General features: G+C 41.8%; 1 long non-coding RNA gene across 1 annotated transcript; it reads left to right on the top strand.

Annotated features, from left to right (window-relative positions):
* The first annotated feature begins 2,923 nt into the window (after positions 1-2,923).
* Positions 2,924-19,328, top strand: LOC120379775. The gene is made up of 4 exons (XR_005587591.1): positions 2,924-3,631; positions 14,767-14,876; positions 15,609-16,020; positions 19,204-19,328. It is a non-coding gene; the product is annotated as an uncharacterized LOC120379775 (long non-coding RNA).
* Positions 19,329-21,288: the final 1,960 nt, after the last annotated feature.

Genomic DNA, 21,288 nt, shown 5'->3' with positions numbered 1-21,288 from the left:
GCTAGAGTAGCTTCTGCATCACTTGTATCTGTGTCATGTAGAGAAGAATGACTCGTGGATGTACCTCCTGTCCCCCACATCCCTACTGCACAGTGATGCATAGGATTCTATAGGAAGCACCTATGAAGTCACGTATGAGGTGTACAGCCTCTTTTCAGGATTCCCAAATTATGATCCATTCTCTACATTCCCAGAATTGGTAGATTTTGCTCCTAAGAACTGGTTCTGTTAATCTCAGTAGGTGCTAACATTGATATCTCTCTGTGTTTGTCTCAGTTTTATCATTTGGAAGAGCAATATGGATGAAATTACCATGCAACATCAATTGTCCCCCTGCAGCCCATCCCAAACAATCTATCCTGAAGTACTGATGCCAAGTAGGTTCTAGAGTACATCATGATGTTTTCATCATACGAGATATAAGCAAATCTTACTGGACTTCTTGAGATAAAATCATATATGAGTAGCTGTTGTGCTTCTTCATTTGGTTGAAAACTTCAGCACCTTAAAATTTCAATACACAATATATTTTTATCTCATGAGGGACTTTAGATATTATTCATCAATAAGAAGTTCTTATAACAAAAAAAATTGCCTCTCAATTGTGAATGGACAATGCTTAAGATTTATTAATCAGGGGAGTGTATTATAAACAGGAATGGCACTATGACTATAATAAGGTAACCACAGATCCAAAGAATGGAGATTCTAGTCTGAACTAGAGATAGACACAGTCAAACCTCTGAATCAAAAGGCCACAAAGTTTGGGGAAGTTTTTATCTTGATCCCGACTTGGCATTTTGGACCCATGTCTAGAATAAACTACCAGATGAAGTAAAATGAAAACTCAGGAGAAGTCTATAGTTGCAGCATGTCACAAAATATCAACCTTACAAGCCTTGAACATAACTAAAATTATACTGTGCTTCACTAAATTCTAAGTCTCATGGTTGCAAAATATTCTAGATCTCACAGTTACAAAAGTGAATAAGTTGCAACTCCAATTGTGCAAAATTAAACCTTTTTGCTTCACAGGAAATCATGTGAACATTTTCCTTAGGTATGAGGTTTCATCCTCTGAATTTTGCATTGGATTTTGGGTTTAAAATAAACGTATAACCAAGGATTGTCTCTTACTATATGTTTATACAGTAAAATAGGGCTCTGGAAATTACTTCAAACTAAGTGTTAAATTAATAAATAATAATGAAACAGCAAAAACTGTCACATTTTGATCTGAAACCATCAAACAAGACACCTCTACGTAGTTCCCGGATTCCATCTTGTCTCTCTGTGATGGCGGGGCAGTCCCCTCTCTTCCTGCTAGTTAGTCCTGTCCTCCAACTGCAAATCTGAGAGTATGTAGTTTTCTCCCACTCACCTCTTCCACAGTATTGGGGGACTGTAGCAGGGTGACCACCCGCTCCAGCCTGGAAGGGGTTGGAAAAGCCCTGCAGAGGGCAAGGTAAAACCCTGGCTGAGTGGGGCTGGGGCCACGCCCCAAACTGAGCAAACAGGGCCTTATAAGAAGGCCAAAGAAGCCAGGAGCAGAAGTCTCTCTCTGTTTGTAGAGGGAAATGGGCTTGGCTGCAGGGACCTGAGCAGAGTACCTGAGTGAAGCAGGGCTGGGGACAGCCTGAGGAGCTGGGGAGCTCCAGCCTGGAAAGCCCCAGGCTGCAGCCTAGCATTGGGCTAAAAGGTACTGGGGGTTTCAGAGGGCAGCCCAGGGTTAGGCCAAGGCAGCAGGTCCAAACCCTCCTTGCCAGTGATGAGTGGCTGATACTGCAGTCTGCCCCAGGATGTGGGGCTAGACAATGACTGGCAGTAGCCTTATACTGAGGCGAGGTGGGAATAGTGGGTGAGGGTTCCTCTGGAAGGGGGAGACCCTGAGAGAAAGGGGTTACTGCCAGGGGGCAGCACCCCAGGTAAAAGGGGCACCGGGTCCAGGGAGGGACACGGGCCCAACAGCAAATGATAAGGCAGATCACTGGCCTGCAGAGGGTGCTCCAGGCTGGAAATCGAGCTAATTCCCAGAAGTCACCAGCAGGAGGCACCGCAGGGGTGAGTCTGCACGTCTACAGGGAGGCAGCAAAGTCAGTTCATTCTCACATAGGGCATAGACATTGTCATAAGGGTTGCAGACAGCCGTTCTGTACTCTCTTTCCTCCATTTGGCAGCAGCTGGATTCTCAGTGATAAAGTCTGACTGCCACCATGGGGCAAAGATTCAACTTCTTCGCCCTGGGCATTAACCTATTGCAACTGCTACTCTTTCTCAGTCTCTAATACGTTCTTCTGCTCCACTTTGTTGATACCTCTGTCTCTACTCCTTTACCAGCTTAAATGTAATCTAATTCATTAGATGAAACAATGCGGTCACCACAATCAGTATTAGCAATTCCGTCTGACTTCTGCTTTGATAAGGGCCTGGTCCCTCTGAGGAATGTAAAGGACAATAAAATTGTAATGTTTTAGCCGTTTGGAATTGGAACTATGCGGTTAAGATATGGACAATGATTAGAAAACTATGCTGAGCTACTGGATAGTTTCCTAAAGGCAACCTCCCTTTGCCCCCCTTCATAACCATCTCTAAAAAAAAATCCCTGCCTACATCCCAGGACATCCTATACAAAAGAGGGGTTGTGAGAATAAAGACTTTTTTGCAGAAAAATCTCCCTAACCATGAACTCTGCAAGGCTGTCAAAGTCACCTAACGTAGGTGCTGGGAACCCCCCTGCTTGGGACAGTTAAAACTGGATGAAGTACTATATGAGTTAAATAAAAAACTATTCTGCACTGACAATGAGGTGACCTAATAATCTTCTTCCATTATTAGAAGATTCCAAGAATCTTCTAGGATTCTTTTGTAAACTGCAACTACAGAGTTCAATTAAACACCGTTATTCATTATAAATACTGGCTGGCCAGCCTTCCTGCTTACAGGGGTTAGACCTGAACAATCAGATACCCAGAAGGGCTGTTAGGCATAAGCAGACAAACCAATTGCTTAGGGCCCCAAGCGGCTCAAAGGAGCACCCTATTAATTATTAGCATTTAGTATGTGGAGAGTGGGGCCCAGAAATATTCCTGCTTAGGCCCTCCAGTGGGCTAGCATCAGCACTGCAGGAACCCAACAGGTCTACCTTGTGAATTACTACAAGGGACTTTTCGCAACAAATCAGAAACACATCAACCTTTATGTCCATCCACAAAAGGCGTGATTTTCAAAGGTGCTGATCACCTGAAGATTATACTGGATAAGGTGAAAATCTGAGTACTCAGTGGTTCTATAAATCAGATCCATAGAGGCAAAATCCTGCCTCCCTCCAGTTGGTGCAATTCTAGTATGGGAGAAACAGGAGGATACAACCTGTCAGAGAGTTTTCAGGGAATTTGCACCCCCTGAATGCTGAAGAGAGAGGCTCAGTGAGGCTCGCTGTTCCTGTGTGACAAGAGGATGGGGTCTATGGATCTGAATTCACAAGCCATCCCCACCCACCTTGCAAATGAGTCCTCATAACGTGGAACCTACTTCAGCCCTGATCTACAGAGGAGCTCTGCAGGCTGCAGTGGGGGAAGAGGAGATCTTATGTGTCATTCTAGTGGAGCATCTGCATGCATAGGCCATATATGTGAGTAGTGCACAGGGTCCCAACAGTTTTGTCAAAAGTATTGAACTGTTCAAGCAAAACCCAGATGCTTTGATTTTTCTGTGAAAAACTGAGGTTTGCATAGTTTGGGGATTTCTTGTCCGAGCTCAGCTTTCATTGTAACCTCCTGTTTTCACTTGCACATTCTTTTGAGAAGAAACTTCTCTTCTCGGTGTCTGCTCAATTAAGAACCATTTTGGAAAGTTTAATCAAAGCCCACAAGATGAGCAGAGGAAAAAAACTAACCCTTTTGAGGTTACAAACCCTCAAACTTTTCCCAACCTAAGTGTTATTAAAATGACTAAACTTTATAATTTTAGAACTCCAAAATCCCCACAAGTATGGTCCTCAATAAGGAATAGCTGCTTAGTTAATGAATATATTTTAAATTAAAGTATTATACATTTGATTTTGCACATACAGTAATACCAGAATGTGATACTTCGAATCTTACTCATACCAACAACCTGCTAAAGTTCTCAGGGTCAGGTTAACACCCAGAGACGAAATTTCCATCAGTGTTTTCCCCACATTGATGTGGGGCCAAGGTTTGCCACCGTTCAGAAAAAGCCATAGGTTAGGCTTCTAATGCCCTGGGATCCCAAGGAGACAAGTGTCTTTGTGTGGATGCCCTGTGCCTGTGGGCTGCCTCTGGGACATCATGGCAGGATCCTACAGAAAAAGTGAGATACCATAGTAAGTTACTTCTGTCGCTGCCCCATTCTCTACCCAGGCATGAGCCATGACCCCACTGAGCGATCCATGCAGGGTTCAAGGAAAGAAAAGAATAATGTCGCAGAGGAGTCTGAGACCTCTCCCACTCTTCTCCCAGTGTAAATGACAACACAATTTGAACAGCAGCGGAACATCAGGGCCCACGTGAATTTGCTTTGAAAACTTTAACTTTTTTCCCCCCAGTTTTCAGTTTGTCACCTTAAAATACACGTGAATGTAACATTAAAAACAGTTTAATTCAATCACTGTTGGGTTCTGCTTGAAGAAACCTGACACTGATACAGCTTTTCCACTTTCTGGTTAATGTAATTTGCATCTCTCAGCCACATCTGGTGTTGAATAACTATTTGCAGGCAGACACATTACTGTATTTGCTTTTATCCCTTGACAGGATATTTACCAGGAGTGCAAGAAAGTGCTTTTGCATGTTACTTGTTCATCAGTGTTCTCAAAATGCTTAAAATACTAGTTTTCAGCCAATTTAATTTACATAAAACTTGTTTCAGTTGGACCTGAAACCCATTTTCTCTGTGATAAACAGGAATGTTCCTAAAGGACTGAGGCAAAGATGGGCAACATGTCACTGCGACAAACCTTTCTGCTCTGCAGAGATTCAGAATTGGACTTGAAGAGATGCAGGGCCCTAATCATTGAGGACACTGAGATTGTGTCCTTAAGGCCAAAGTGACCCAAACACACAGTGCAAGAGCAAAAGCATCGTTAGCCAAAGCCTAGCTCTGGCATGAGTTATAAAGGCTTGTCTGTCTACTGACCTGAGCGAAAAATGCACTACAAGTCAGGACAAATAAGATTTGAACTGGGTGGTAGAGGAATTCTTAAGGGAAACATTGTATGTGTGTGGCAGACAGAGGGAAGGGGAAAGGAACACCATTCATTTGGAAGATATTACTGAAAAATTGGTCTGGACATATTGTCAGTGTCACAGGCACAAATTGTCTGTACACTTCCCACAATTTCTCCCTATAACTGAGCTTTGCTGATTTATGCATATTGTCCCTTCAAAGCTGCCTGTAATACATCAAAATATTCAACAAGAACAAAACAGAGCCTAGAGTAGATGCTTGTGAGAAGGGGAACCTGTAGGAAAGTCGGTAAAATTGCTTTGGAAAAAAACCAAACATTTCTCCAGAAGGTCATTGGGGAGTTTCAGAATCATCCTTGGGGTTATTAAAATAATTCCAACCAGCCACACAGGATGTCTCCATTTGCAACTGCCTGTTATTGATCTAAGCTGCTGACTTTATTTTAAATCTTTCCCTTTTGCAGTCTGGAGGACAGGAAATAAACTCTCATATGCTTTCAGAGCACAACGGCTGAGAACTTAAAAAAACTCACCCCTATAATACAATACGAGGGTAATTACAAAGCCTGACAGGGAGATAAAAATTGTCTCTTTAAAGCAGCATATATTGTAAAATCAAAGCCAGAAAGAAATGTGATGTGGAAGAGCCATTAAGGAGCTAATTCTTAATTGCTTCATGGGATTAGTTTGTTACATTTTTTATTTCCAGGGATGTTCTAATTAGCACAAAGGGGCAATTTGAGCAGTGCGGCATTTAGCAGCCTATTGTTGTGCTCAGGTAACTTCAATCATTTTGTTCAGCAATTATCATCCTCAGTATTTTTATATGCCTCTAACAAGAATACTGGCAAGAGTCTGTTACTACCAGGTAATAGTCCTGTTTAGTAAATTAAAACTTTGCAGCTTTTAGGAGAGAAAACATCAGCAGTTATAAATGTAAAAGGCATCAAGGAATCTTTTTTCTTCACTCCTGATGGTACGAGATGAGTATTAGTTTGGTGTGTTTCTCAAAAAAGAAAAAAAAATGTGAGTGGGGCATGGTGTAGGGTCCAGGAACTAATCCAGTGAAGATAGCATCCACAAAGGAAAAACATCTCTCTGATAACAGAGACTTGAGGGGGATTCCAATGTTGATTTTTTATTTTATTTTAAGAGGGAGAAGGGGCAAATTCTCTGCTGGCAGGTTTCAGGGGAGTTATGGCAGTGGAGAAAGTGGCCTTTTGCTAAGTTTTCATTTTGCTAATGATCTCTCACGTGATAGATTTTTTTGTGTGTACAGAACAGAGGTTGTCTTGCTCTAAATTACCCCATCATTTTACACAGAGTTTCCTATAAAAGTCTATATAGTTATTGAAGAATACTGAAAGGATTTCTCCTTTTTCTTGGCTTTGAAAAGGCTGCCATTACTAATGGTGAAATTGTCCTCAAAGAATAAGTGTCTAGACCAACGTTTAGATATGTTGCTTAATTTGGCTGTTTGTAGTCCTGGAGGAACCTTCAGTTTCAGCTTCCCTTAGGCAAAAATAATCATTTTGTGCAAATGGACGGGATAATATCTGTCAGACAACTCAGATAACCACAACTGAGTGCACCAGCGATATTTGTTTGGTTTTTTTTTAAGTTTGAAAACATTTCCAGCTCAAAAATAAAATAAGAGAGAGAGAATTCCATTGTCTTGGGGAAAATGTCATGTTGTCATGTCTTAAGTCTTCAATGAGCATCTATAGTTTTGAAATAATTTACTCTTGTTCTTTAACTCCTTTTTTAAATTTGCTGAAGGGCGTTTTGTTCTTCCTTTTGCACATCTGGTATAAGAATTTCCAACACAATTTTGTCTTATCTGAGTGCTGGAAATTATTTTCATTTGCTGATTGCTTGGACAAAATTGAAGACAGACTTTAACAGCGCATCTTCCACATTGTTCCTGAGTAGCAATTAGAAATGAATAATTTCAGTTTGCAAGACAGACTATCTTCCCATCAAATCAGGGTGTGTGCTTGTGAAGCAGCATGTCTTTTATCAGCTTGAAGTCAAAAAATGTATACACTGCCAGCTTGGCTGGTTAGATACAGTTGGCAATAACCTTGTAAGTAACAGATGATGATAATGAAGACAAATAAAATGGTAAATTTGAATGTACATTTTAATTGTCAGGATCAGTACTTGAGCCCAGACAAGTCACATGATCTTTGTAGATGTATTGGCCACACTTACCCACCCACACCTTGGCAAACCAACAACTATAAATTAAAATTGAGAACATGTGCTGTCTAGTGATTAGAGTGACAAGCCAGCTGGCACTGGGTTACAATTTCCATTGCTACCGGTGACTTATTGGGTGACCTTGGGTGCGTAATCTAACCACTGTCTCAATTTTCACATCTGCAAAATGGAGATACATTTATCTCACAGGGTTTTGGTGAGTGTTAAATATGCTTGTGGCTCACTTTGTAGATGTCCAGAATTAATATTATATATTTTTATAGAACATAAGAACAGCCATGCTGGGTCAGACCAAAAGTCCATCTATCCTGTCTTCCGAAAGTGGCCAATGCCAGGTGCCCCAGAGGGAATGAACAAAACAGGTAATCATCAAGTGATAAATCCCCCTGTTGCCCATTCCCAGTTTCTGGCAAACAGAGGCTTGGGACACCATTCCTGCCCATCCTGGCTAATAGCCATTGATAGACCTATCCTCCATGAACTTATCTAGTTCTTTTTTAACCCTGTAATAATCTTGGCCTTCACAACATTGTCTGGCAAAGAGTTCTACAGACTGACTGTGTGTTGTGTGACAAAATACTTCCTTTTGTTTGTTTTAAATCTGATTCCTATTAATTTCCTTTGGTGACCCCTAGTTCCTGTGTTATGCGAAGGAGTAAATAACACTTCCTTATTTACTTTCTTCACATCAGTCATGATTGTATAGACCTCAGTCATATCCCTCCCTTAGTCATCTCTTTTCCAAGCTGAAAAGGCCCAGTCTTATTAATCTCTCTTCATATGGCAGCCATTCCATACCCCTAGCAGTGTTCCCTCTAATTTTTCCCATGCATGTGCAGAATGAATTTTGTTATGTGCACCAATATGGAGAGGATGTGTGACACATGACTTTCGTATTGGTGCACATAACAAAATTCATGTGGTGGGGGTGGGGCTGAGGGGTTCGGATTAGGGCTGGTACAGAGGGCTGGTGTCCAGGGGTGTGAGGGCTCTAGCTGGGGGTGCAGGCTCTGGGGTCGGGCCAGGGATGAGGGGCTCAGGGCTGAGGTGGAGGGTTAGGATGCAGGAGGGGGCAGGCTTGGAAAATGTAGGGAACAATTTCCTGGTGCAAGTGCTGGAGGAACCAACTAGGGGCAGAGCTCTTCTTGACCTGCTGCTCACAAACCGGGAAGAATTAGTAGGGGAAGCAAAAGTGGATGGGAATCTGGGAGGCAGTGACCATAGATGGTTGAGTTCAGGATCCTGGCACAAGGAAGAAAGAAGAGCCGCAGAATACAGACCCTGGACTTCAGAAAAGCAGACTTGGACTCCCACAGGGAACTGATGGGCAGGATCCCCTGGGAGAATAACATGAGGGGCAAAGGAGTCCAGGAGAGCTGGCTGTATTTTAAAGAATACTTATTGAGGTTGCAGAAACAAACCATCCCAATGTGTAGGAAGAATAGTAAATATGGCAGGTGACCATCTTGGCTTAACAGTGAAATCCTTGCTGATCTTAAACACAAAAAAGAAGCTTACAAGAAGTGGAAGATTGGACAAATGACCAGGGAGGGGAATAAAAATATTGCTCAGACATGCAGGAGTGAAATCAGGAAGGCCAAATCATACTTGGAGTTGCAGCTAGCAAGAGATGTTAAGAGTAATAAGAAGGGTTTCTTCAGGTATGTTAGCAACAAGAAGAAGGTCAAGGAAAGTGTGGGCCCCTTACCGAAAGAGGGAGGTAACCTAGTGATAGTGGATGTGGAAAAAGCTAATGTACTCAATGCTTTTTTTTGCCTCTGTCTTCAGTAACAAGGTCAGCTCCCAGACTGCTGCACTGGGCAGCACGGCATGGGGAGGAGGTGACCAGTCCTCTGTGGAGAAAGAAGTGGTTCAGGACTATTTAGAAAAGCTGGATGAGCACAAATCCATGTGCTGCATCCGAGGGTGCTAAAGGTGTTGGTGGATGTGATTGCAGAGCTTTTGGCCATTATCTTTGAAAACTCATGGCGATCGGGGGAGGTCCTGGACGACTGGAGAAAGGCTTATGTAGTGCCCATCTGTAAAAAAAGGAAGAAGGAGGATCCGGGGCACTACATGATTAGGGGGCTGCAGCACATGACTTATGAGGAGAAGCTGAGGGAACTGGGATTATTTAGTCTTCAGAAGAGAAGAATGAGGGGAGATTTGATAGCTGCTTTCAACTACCTGAAAGGGGGTTCCAAAGAGGATGGGTCTAGACTGTTCTCAGTGGTACCAGATGACAGAACAAGGAGTAATGGTCTCAGGTTGCAGTGGGGGAGGTTTAGGTTGGATATTAGGAAAAACTTTGTCACTAGGAACGTGGTGAAGCACTGGAATGGGTTACCTAGGGAGGTGGTAGAATCTCCTTCCTTAGAGATTTTTAAGGTCAGGCTTGACAAAGCCCTGGCTGGTATGATTAAGTTGGGAATTGGTCCTGCTTTGAGGGCTGGATGACCTTCTGAGGTCCCTTCCAACCATGATATTCTATGGTTCTAGGGGGCGAGGGGTCCGCCTGGGGTGCGGGCTCTCGGCTGGGGCTGGGGATGAGTTTGTGATACAGGAGAGTGCTCCAGGGCTACAGCAGAGAGAGAGGACTCCCCCCAGCTCTCTCCATGCTGCAGCAGCTCTGGGGCTGGGGCCACAGGATAGGTGTCCCTCCCCCGGCCATGGCAGGTCTGGGATGGGGCTAAGTTGGGGCTGGGGGAGAAGAGGGGCAGGTATAGGGCTGAGTTAGGGCTGGGGGAAGCATGCCCCCATAGGCGCTGACTCTGTGGGTGCTCCAGGGCTGGAGCACCAACAGAGAAAAATTAGTGGGTGCTGCCCAGCAGCACCCACCAGCAGCCAAGCTCCCCCTGCCCTGAAGCACCTCTCACCTGCCAGTGGCCCCACTGACTAACTCCTTCCCCTCCCTCCTAGTGGCTCCCACCCACTGCAAACAGCTGTTTTGTGGCATGTAGGAAGCTTTGGGAGGGAGTGGAAGGAGCAGGGATAGGCCATTCTAAGGGCAGGATGCGGGACAGATGCGGAGCAGGGCGGAAAGAGTCAGGGAGGGGACAGAGACTTGGGGAAAAGGGTGGAGTGGGGGGCGGGCCTGGGGCGGAGTGGGGGCCCCAGCTAGAGTGGAAGCCTACGGCGGACCCCTCCCCCGGCCGTAGCAGGTTGGGGCCAGGCTAGGTTGGGACTGGAGGAGGGGCACTCCTCTCCCGGAAAAGGCAGGTCAACTGGGCGGGTTCCCTGAGTGCCTGTGCGGTGATAAATAGGCTGCTGTGAAGCTGTGCAGTTTACAGGGAACTTAGTCCCTAATCATTTTTGTTTGCCCTTTTCTGAATCTTTTCCAATTCCATTATATCTTTTTTGAGATGCGGCAATCACATCAGCACACAGTATTCAAGATGTGGCAATTTGATATTTTTTGTATTATCTATCCACTCCTTTCTTAATGATGCCCAATGTTCTGTTTGCATTTTTGACTGCCGTTGCACATTAAGGGGATGTTTTCAGAGAACTATCCACAAGGACTCCAACATCTCTTTCTTGAGTGGTAACAGCTAATATAAACCCCATCATTATATATATATATAGTTGGATTATGTTTTCCAATGTGCATTACTTTGCATTTATCAACATTGAATTTCATCTGCCTTTTTGTTGCCCAGTCACCCATTTTGTGAGATCCTTTTGTAGCTCTTCGCAGTTTGCCTGGGAGTTAACTATCTTGAGTAGTTTTGTATCATCTGCAAATGTTGCCACCTCACTGTTTACCCTTTTTTTCAAATCATTTATGAATATGTTGAACAGTACTGGTCACAGGATAGACCCTGGGGGACACCACTATTTACCTCTCTGAAAACTGACCATTTATTCCTACCCTTTGTTTCCTATCTTTTAACCAGTTACCGATCTATGAGAAGAACTTTCCTCTTATCCCATGACAGCTTACTTTGCTTTGAGCCAAATTCTGGTTTCAGCTTCACCTATGTGAATATGGATTATATCCAGGAGCACTCATTGGAGATAGTTATACCCATAGAATCTGAACTAAGATCCAAAATTGGCCCTTAGTGGCAAACTTTACACTATGTTTGCAAAAAAAAAATCATAACTAATTTTTTTTTTCGTATCTCTGAATACAGGAACCTGTTGAAGTTGTGTCACCTCATGCAGAATAACCATAAGTGCAATTAATTCATTATTTGCTATGTTTATTGTTTTGTACCTTTTAGGGAGGCGGTTGTTTGTTTTGTTTTAATTCAAGGCAAAGCTATAGGAGATGGTATGACTTCAGCAGGTCCATTAGAAGTTACTCTCAGACCTTTTCATTTCTTCAAACCAAAACTTGCAAGCAACCTTTTTGAATGAACTCAGAATTGTAGAATTTGCAAGAGACCTGCCATGTAAGGCCTGTTATATATTTGCTTTTTTGAATGTTGATTTTTGTGAATCAAAAAAATCTGGGGCTCTCAAGACAATACTTGCACAGATGGATAGTTGTAACTTAAGGTGGGAATCAGAAAACCTGGCACCAAGCTGGCCTCTCAAAGTTCAGAATAAGCATCTGGTAAGTATGTACAAGATATTAAACAGGCTGTGGAGTTTTGAGGGAAAGCTACTGTGCTCTCATACCCTTTTTGTGGTAAAAGCATATGGATGTAAGCAGGGGGCCTCAAGTGGGGACAGAGAAAACTGAAAGTAAATTAAAAACAGAACTTGAATAGACTTCTGATGAATTAAAAACTGCCAACAATGTCTGATGTCTAAAGCTGATAATGGATTTGTATTTCCTTTATTCCTCTGAAAACTTTATCACTACTTTCCCTGCAAAATACCAGGGTTACTTTTGGTATAGTGGAACTTCTGTATCACATATCCTTGCAAATTACTAAAGAGCTGCAAACAGAAAACAAATATAGTAATTCTTTTTTTAGAATTTAATGCCTAACTGCCTTCTAAAATACCCTACTCTTACAGGTACACATACCCTGCCAGCACAAATTTTATGCATAATGTCATATTAGCTAATTTTACTTTACTTAATAATATAATACAATATTTGATTTGAGAATTGTGGTTCATCCAAAATCATGAAAATGTGATCATTCCTACCAGGCAAATCAGGTTGCTTTAAGTTTACCATCATTTGTGTGCTAAAAGGATTAAATAACTTTCAAATAAAATCTCTGTCCTCTTTTTATTTATTTATTTTTGCCTAGTATTCTAACCTACGATCATTGTAAGTGAAAGAAACTAGAGAAAAAATATATTTCTCTGCTTCTGGTTTGATGACTTTCTCTATTTGATTGTATTTTGAATAGTCAGTTTCCTAGTTTCCCCTGAATGGTCACTTTCAGGCAAACTGTCAGCACCTGGTGTGGGAAAAGCATTTTAAAAAATAGGAAATTGGGACTGTAAAATCAGAACAATTGTTAGGAGAACACAGTCAGTGTCCCTCTGCAGTTCAGAAACTGAACCCACATCTACTGAGTCCCATTTAAATGTCCTAGAGTGGCCCTAAACTGACCCTCTCTGCCCTCAATTGGTTCTTCAATTCCCACAACCGCTGATGGTAGTGTTGACTTAATTCTGGTGTAGTAAGTGAGCTTTGACAAGCAAAGGGGTTAACATGAGCTTGTCACTATCCAACACTAAATAGTTAAATATGGATTGGAGTTTCAAATACAGAGATCTTCGGCGGCTTAGTTCCACAGAAAATATACTAGAACAAATTATATCAAACTTTGGAAATGTATTGATTGGAATAAACAAGAGAAAACTAACCAAAAATAAAACAAAGCATTTCCAAATTAAAATGGAGTGGTTATGCAAAAAACCAAAAACAATCAAAACTCATCAAAGTCCTTTGGGATATCAGTTAGAGTCTTATTTTGTTGTCCAATCCTTCCTAGTGGGGAAGCAAGGCTTAGTTCTGCTGTTGAATTTTGAGTTTCCCTGCCTTTGACAAAACAGACTGAAGGGAGAAGAAGAAATAGGAAAGTAAAAGTGGGGAAAATATGTTTTTTTGTTGATATTCTCAGGCTACAAGATGGTCAGCCAGGGACGGATGCTCTTGGCTGGCAAGTCAGCCACAACAGCTGTTGCTCTGGACCCTGGCTCACTTCCCCCCCCCATCTGGGACATCATCTGGCTGGTCTTGTTAGGTCCTTCTCCTTTACTAGTCTGTCCAAGGCTGAGCAGAGCAGGGTGACCTGTCTCATCTCATTAAGCTGATGCTGTACAGTGTGGTTGATATCAAGCAGTGGCACTGGAGTAGTTTTTACAGTGGCAGTGCTGAAAACCAGTGGCCCCCAAACTTTTTACTTTGCATCCCTCCTTACCCTATCCATGCTCCATCTCCCCAGAGCTGGGCCCAGGCCCAGGCCCAGGCCCTGGCTCCGGAAGGCTGGAGGGACTCAGACAAGGGTAAGAGGGCTGAGGGTGGGACTACAGCCAGGACCCCAAGCACAGGACCGAGAGCAGAGGAGCAGAGCCTCGGGAGCGGGGCCAGCAGCACCGGGACCCTGGGTGTGGAGTCAGCGGCCGGGACCCCGCACAAAACCTGGGGGGTGCTGCAGCACCCCCCGCATGACTAGTTCCCATGCCTATGATCTCAGGATTCAGTGAAAAGCCAACAGAGAAAAGAGATATGACTGGGGGAGTCGAGGGGGGCAGTAAGGAACACACAAAGGAAGGGAAGACAGAGTAGAATCTCACATATATTAGCCTAGGGTCCTCACTTATCCAAGGGTGATGGTCTCTCCAGTGTGATAGTATAGACACCCAATGACCGAGGTTCACCCACGAAGGACAGACTCTGAGGTGAGGCAAAGCAAAGGTTTATCATATTTTGCTTGAGGGAATTGACAGGATCTGTTTCCTGCAAGGCATTTTAATCCTCAAAACCCTCCTTTTAAAAGGACCCCAAAATGGGGGTAATGGTTGGAAAAAGCCTTTCCTCTTCGTTGTTTTGTTCCCCCTTTAGGCAGAATTTCTGATATTTCCATCAAGGTCCATGGATTTCCAAGTTCAGATTCTTTCTGTTTACAAGCCATGTTCTTTAAACAGTCCTTGGGTTGTATGAGTAGCCCTTTTTGTTTGGACTAATCCAGTCTGTCTTCTTTTCATCCCTTTTCTATCAACATTCATTGTTACAGGTTATGGTAACATTTTATGACTTTTTCCCCCCTTTCCAACTGTTGACCTTACCACTGGAGTAGACCTGCTAGACCTCAATTATTATAACAATAGTATGTGGCTCATAGCTGGATATCTAGGTCAGCCTTTCAGTCTCAGATAGAGACAAAGGGATAACACCTGCTGTAATTTTACATTTACACAGGTTCAACTGAGAGTAGAACTGGGCCCAGTATGTTCAGCTGCTGGATGGGAAGTGAAGAGAGAGGAGGAACTTGGTGAACAGCACCTCCAGCTGACACAGGCCCAGCACTGGTAAGTTCCAGAGAGCCATTGTTAGATGAATGCAGGGCATTTTAGAACGGGGAATATATTAGAGAGAAGGCCAATATATAGAGAGAAACACAGATGAAAGTCAGAGATGGAAGAGTTTTATTAAGTCTCTAAGTCCTACCCCCTCCACTTCAGGATAGTTTCACACAAACTAACGTCTCACTGTCTGAATTTTTTTCCTAATATTCAGCTGACGCTTTCCCCTTTCTTAATTTTCTTTCATTAATATGTTTGTGCTGCTCTCCCCTGAACTCCCTTCATCCTGTTCATATTATTCTGGTAATGTAAGGTGAAATTGTGTTCCTTCTGTCTCTAAGGGTACGTCCATACTACCTGCCCGGGTCGGCGGGTAGCGATCGACTTCTCAGAGTTCGATATATCGCGTCTCATCTAGACGCGATATATCAAACTCCGAATGCGCTCCCGTCGACTCCGGAACTCCACCACCGCGAACGGCGGTGGTGGAGTCGACGGGGGAGCCGCGGACTTCGATCCTGTGCCGTGAGGACGGGTAAGTACTTTGAACTAAGGTACTTCGAGTTCAGCTACGCTATTAGCGTAGCTGAACTTGCGTACCTTAGTTCGAACCCCCCCCCGCCCCAGTGTAGACCAGGCCCAAGGTTGGAGGGGATGAAAAATCCTATTGATCCATGAGGCTGGCTGGCAAGGAAAAGAGAATAGCAACCAGTACAATATCATTTCCTTCTTCTCCAGGACCTTTCCAGCAGGATGAGAAACTGCACATGGAAAGGGCACAGACAGAAAGAGATGTGTATTGTCCCCACAATAATCCCCTGGGGATTCCACAGCAAAGTTAATACTGACCAAGTCGATCTCCATGTTTATGGATATGTCCCTTGCAAGGAGGACTCTCTATCTTTAGAGGAATTCTGAGGGGAATGACTGGCTGGACAATTTCAACACAGCTGCGTTGCCATGGCCCAAGAAATGTAAGTCTCCAAGATAGTGTTCCTCCAGACAACTACAGAGATTGTAGGTTTTGGAGCTCAACCTGTTGCTTATTCTACAAAGGCCATCATCAATACAGAGGAAATTTCCCCGCACATCCGCTATAGTGGATGATCCAAGCCATGGTGCCTGGAAATGAATGTAGCCCGCATTCCAGGTATGATTACCAAGATGGTTACCTCTCTGCTCCATGATGCGATGCTATATATACAGCCCCAAAATCCTGTTGCATTGTAAACTCAAATGGTTCACAATGCCTTCCAATTTAATATCGTCTATGATGTTAATCCGACTGCACTCTGGGCCTGATTCTTTTTTCACAGATGTCAATGGCAGTTTTGTCATTTTCTTCAATTGGAGCAGAATCAGGACTCGTAATATTTGATGCTCAAACAGACATTTAAAACAGCAATGCTTGGGCCATATCCACATTTCTTTCTCGTTTCCTCTAAAAAGGTGCACAGATACAAACAGAATTTTCAGAATGAGTCCAAGATACAGAGATCAACTGCTGAAGCTGCCTTTTTGATTCACTAGATCTTTTGGCTCCTGGGCTTGATGCAGTTTTAAAATTTTGCAGTAGCTCAACATTGGACCAACGGCAGTAAAATTATGTGCTATAAGGGGCAGGCTAGCAGCAGTACAGCCCTCTAGCAGATATCTCACTATTCTTAATTTCATTCATGCCTACCTGGAGGCTATTTTAAAAAAAATAATAATGCAAATAGGCTCATAGGGACAAAACAGAGCATCAGACTTAGATCCAGTTTCCTATATTTTTGCCCTGCGTAGCTCACTGCACCTGCAGAAGCACTAGAAAGAATTAATATGGCATGTCTGAGGACAACCTGCAGCTCTTTCCTTATTTCACCACCAGCAAGAATTAATTCAGAGCTTGTTACATTGCATTCTTGGTAATAGAATCATCAGATGGACAAATTCTGTTTAACTGAGTGATTACCTGCAGCCTATTTGGCTTGATTAAGAGGGCGTGGAAGTGGGGGAAAAGGTGACTGTATTATAGTAAATAACAGAAATGGAAGAATGAAAACAAATTTAAAATATTTAGGGACATAAAATACCAGTTTATGAAATACAGCAAGTGTGCGCTGAGCCTGACATGTCTAGACAGCGACTTAAGGAATGAATCCAAGTACCACAGAAAACTGAATACAATATCTGGATTTAGGTTTAAACTTTAGAAAAACAACTAGTTTGACATTTTACTAGGGTTGAAAAAATGCCTTGGGGGGAAAACAGGTAGACAGACTGATAACTACTGCGAACATTAAATACTGCACACACACAAGCCCAGTAGCAGCAAAGTACTTGAGCTAGTGCCAGACTTTAAGCATGTCAGGTACTCCCTTTAAAGTCAGATCTTTCATCTGAGAATTTTGCACTTTGAAGTGATTTGCCAAAAGTCACATAGCAAGTCACTGAGTGATAGGAAACTTGACTTTTCACTCATTCTTTGATTCTATGTAAGGCATCCAAAATTATAGAGGTTCACATAATTTCAAGTGATTGATAGTTAGATGTGATGTGAACGCATATCTGAGGGGAGAATTTATTCCATATATTTTTCCCAAACCTAGTTTGGGTTAAAGTAGTATTACAAAGGATATGCACAAGGGACATCTGCTTGTGCTGAAACCAGGAAGTACTGGTTGATTATTTTTTTGTCAGTCTCTCACTGGTGGGGGCTAGGAATAATCCTTAGGAAGGTTATTACGTAGCTGCCTATTGTAGGGGCTTTTCCACCTTCTCTGAAGCAACTGTTAATAGCCATGGTCAGATTCTGGACTAGACCAACCACTCGTTTGTTCTTGTTTAGCAATTTCTGCATTTTTATGACATTCCACATAAACAGCTATTCCAAAGAAGCAGAGAGAGGGGGAGATGTTAATAATATGACAATGTAGGCAGTCTGAAAAGAACCAGGCAACTCTCTCATCTGCTTATTCTGTTGTTATCATGTAACAATGCCCAAAGCAAGCTATGAGTCTCATAAATGCACATAGAAAGGCACAGCAACTCTCCAAAGAGCTTACAATACAATTAGAAATGTTACCAAGCAGATGCTAACGAACCTTCACAGTGGTTTAGAAGGAGGCTGGAGAATGGTGTTTATGAAGAGGTGAGAGGCAGTTTGAGTTTCTGACACCCAGGCACCTATTTTGTTTCCAGTTTTAAAAGGTTAGCCTAAATTAGGATTATAATAATAACAACAGAATCTATTATAACAGTAGCTCCAGTTCAGTTCATAATAAAAAAGAGGAGATTCCACATAGGCAACCTCTGTCTTCATCTACCATGTGAGTCATCATTTTAAAAATAATGAAGGCTAGTTTATTGCTATTCATTTAGTCCATCATTTCAAGAAGAGCTATATCATAGTTGATACTACAGACAAGAGCTTGTTGGAAAACCAAATTTTTGCCAATGAAAAAAAAATCAGGAAATATGCCTGTTCTGAAATTTTTCAGTTGAAAAATTCAGTTTTCCACAAGAAATTTCAAAATGAAACAAAGAAGTGAACAAAGAAAATTGTTTCTTTTCATTACAAAACATTTCAAAAAGAAAATGTGCTGATTTTTTTGAAACATGGGAATAAGAAAAATCCATTTCATTTTGACTTAATATATAATTGTGTAGGCTATCACACATTTCATTATCTAAAGGGAAAGAGGCAAAACCCATGAAAAGCCAAAAAACCTAATGTGGAAAATCTTTTTTTTTTTGTTAAGTTCAAAAACATTTTGTACAGTTTTGGGAAAGTCAAAATTAAACAAAATCTTTTGTTTCATTTCAAAATGTCACTTTGAAATTATTATTTTTTGGTTTTAATTTTCCTGTTGGATATTGTGCTCTTTCCTTTAAGTCAAGTCAATATTGTGTCATGCAATGCTACAGCCTAGTTTTTGCTGGTACTGTGATGCTAGAGGATACATCTTTCTGGTGAGATATAAAACAAAGGTCCTTGAAGTCATTTAAGATCCAACTTCACTTTTAGCAAGAGGAGACGTGTTATTGTCCTTGCCTTAACCACATTCCAATTTGAGTCATTAATTACATTCTCTCTTCCAAAATTTCCTCTAAATAAATGCCTAGAAACATTTCTCAAATACACATCATAGGGCAACCCTAGTACACTTGTACCTACAGACTTAGATAATTATAGCCTGTACTGAAGAATATCATTTGAATATATTTGTTCCACAAAAGCTAATATACTGTATTGATAATGTCATTCACCAGGAAACAAGAATACTTCATTTTATTTGGTTCAGAATTAGTGCCACCATTAATGCTTTGATGTCATCCATTTTCCTATCAGCCCATCAATGGACCAGAAATCTGGGTCTACAACTGAAACTAATACATAGGTAAGGTTTCTGACCTTGGAAAATACTTACTACTGACTACTGACATTGCTGTCTACCATTTGTCATCTGATCTGAGATTGTTAGCAGATGTCTCCTTTAGCCTAAGGCATACTCTTAGTTACTAGGGCAGCTGTTGCTATGATATTTGATAAAGGTATGGAAAGTGATGATAATGTGTTTATAGGCCTATCTGCATTAAGTGTATAAGACTGAGATGTGACTGATGCATTCCCTGCTAATTTGTTAATGCCTATTTTTAAAAAAAAAATGCTTTTAGTTCAATGTAATTTCCTGTGCCAAACAGTTTTTTTTCTTTAAAGTGCTTTCTAAGATAAATTACAAAAGGATAATCTTTGCCTAGTAAATTTTCTCTTTTTTTTACATCTGAACTCCAAATGTTATCTCACATGAGATTGTAATATACCTTTCTCACATCCTAGTCTTTTAAAAGGAAATATATCCTAATTAGCCGCTCTGGAACATGTGGCAGCCTTAAGACAGTCTCATCTTTCATGCATCTGAGAAAAAGTGTAGCTAGACTGCTAATACAAGCACTGTGTTCTCATTTTGTTGAAGTGCCGTTAATGTACTTAATACTGAATTCTAGAATAACTTATAAAGCCCAAGCTGAAAGGCTGGTGCTTATTATAGACAAAGAGAAAAACCTCTAATAGGAAATGAAGGTGCTTTATACATAATGTATACAACAGTACAATATTCACTATATTTGAACAACGTAGCTAGAAAGAAAGAAGTGTATGTAAACTAAAGTAAGTGCTAAAGTATTGTACCTCAAATTTTAGAGAGGGAATAGCCTGGGGAATTTACACTGATAGAAATATTAGAGTTTAAAAACCTGCTAGGTATGCAATTTTCTAATTGGTAATGTTTTATATTTCTGCAAGTTTGAGATGATTCTTGGGTATGAAATTGGGTAAAAAAATAATGTGGATATTGATAAAAGAATGTAGTCAGAAGCCTTCATATGGCCTGACTCTGCTAGCATTTAGGTAAACGTGAGTTCTGCAATGGACTTTAATTGGAGCAAGAACAAGTCAAATCTTTTTTCCCTCTTACATAACAGCTGAGCTAAGCATGGGTTCACTAGAACTAGAGATACAATTTGCACATTGTGATGTGCTGACATAATCCAAGGCTTCTTACACCAGTATTGCAAATGGAGTTTAATTATATTAGCGTTCACTTGAAACAGGTTCCACTTTAACAAGTAGTCTACAAAAGAAATTCTGAATTCAGAAACTCTCTTCTCTGGTGGATGGGATGTGCCATGGGATGGTTCAACCCCTCTTGTGGCAAAGCTCACAAGAGAGCCTGTCACAGTTTCAGGCTAACTGCACGTGTACTAACCCCTCCCCATGGTCTTGAGGACAGTCATTTAAAGGTTGCTAGCTCTCAGTCATCACATCCCATAAGTAGAAGCCCATGTCTAACTCCCTTCTTACTGGGGGCTTTAAGGATGCTATACACATGCTATAAAGCTTACAAGAGGTCCCTCAAGAGTCTTCTAGGACTCTAGTGGATCAAGTCCTTCCAACCCTTCTGCAAGAATTGCTCCTCCTTCCCTCCCCTCAAGATCCTCTCTGTTTTCTGGATCAGAAAAAAAGGCCCTGAATCAGTTTGACCTCCAGCTATTTATCCAAAAGTCCTTTCTTTGTCTGTTGGTCTTTGGAGAATCCAGTTTCAACAAGTATATGTGAGGCTTCTCAGAAGTTGGTACCTCTCTGGGGAAGGGTGGGGGAAGGAGAGTTTCCATCTGGCTGTTTTGAGTTTAGTTCCCACAGGAGCTTTGTTGGCCCTCCCCCATGGAGTCGTACATAAAACTATTCATTTAAAATAATGGACCCCAAAGATACTGCATGGTGTTGCAATATCATCACATCTCCCCTTTAGGGAGGTGACATGCAATCCCAGCCCACAATAATACATATACTGAATACAATAAGGTCTTTCAAGTCTATTGTAGGAAATTGCCATATCTCTCACACTACCCTCAAACCCCAAGGATCCCAGGGAAT

This window comes from Mauremys reevesii, linkage group 1, assembly GCF_016161935.1.
Source record: "Mauremys reevesii isolate NIE-2019 linkage group 1, ASM1616193v1, whole genome shotgun sequence".
Lineage (NCBI taxonomy): Eukaryota > Metazoa > Chordata > Testudines > Geoemydidae > Mauremys > Mauremys reevesii.
This window is presented reverse-complemented; position numbering and strand designations above follow the sequence as displayed.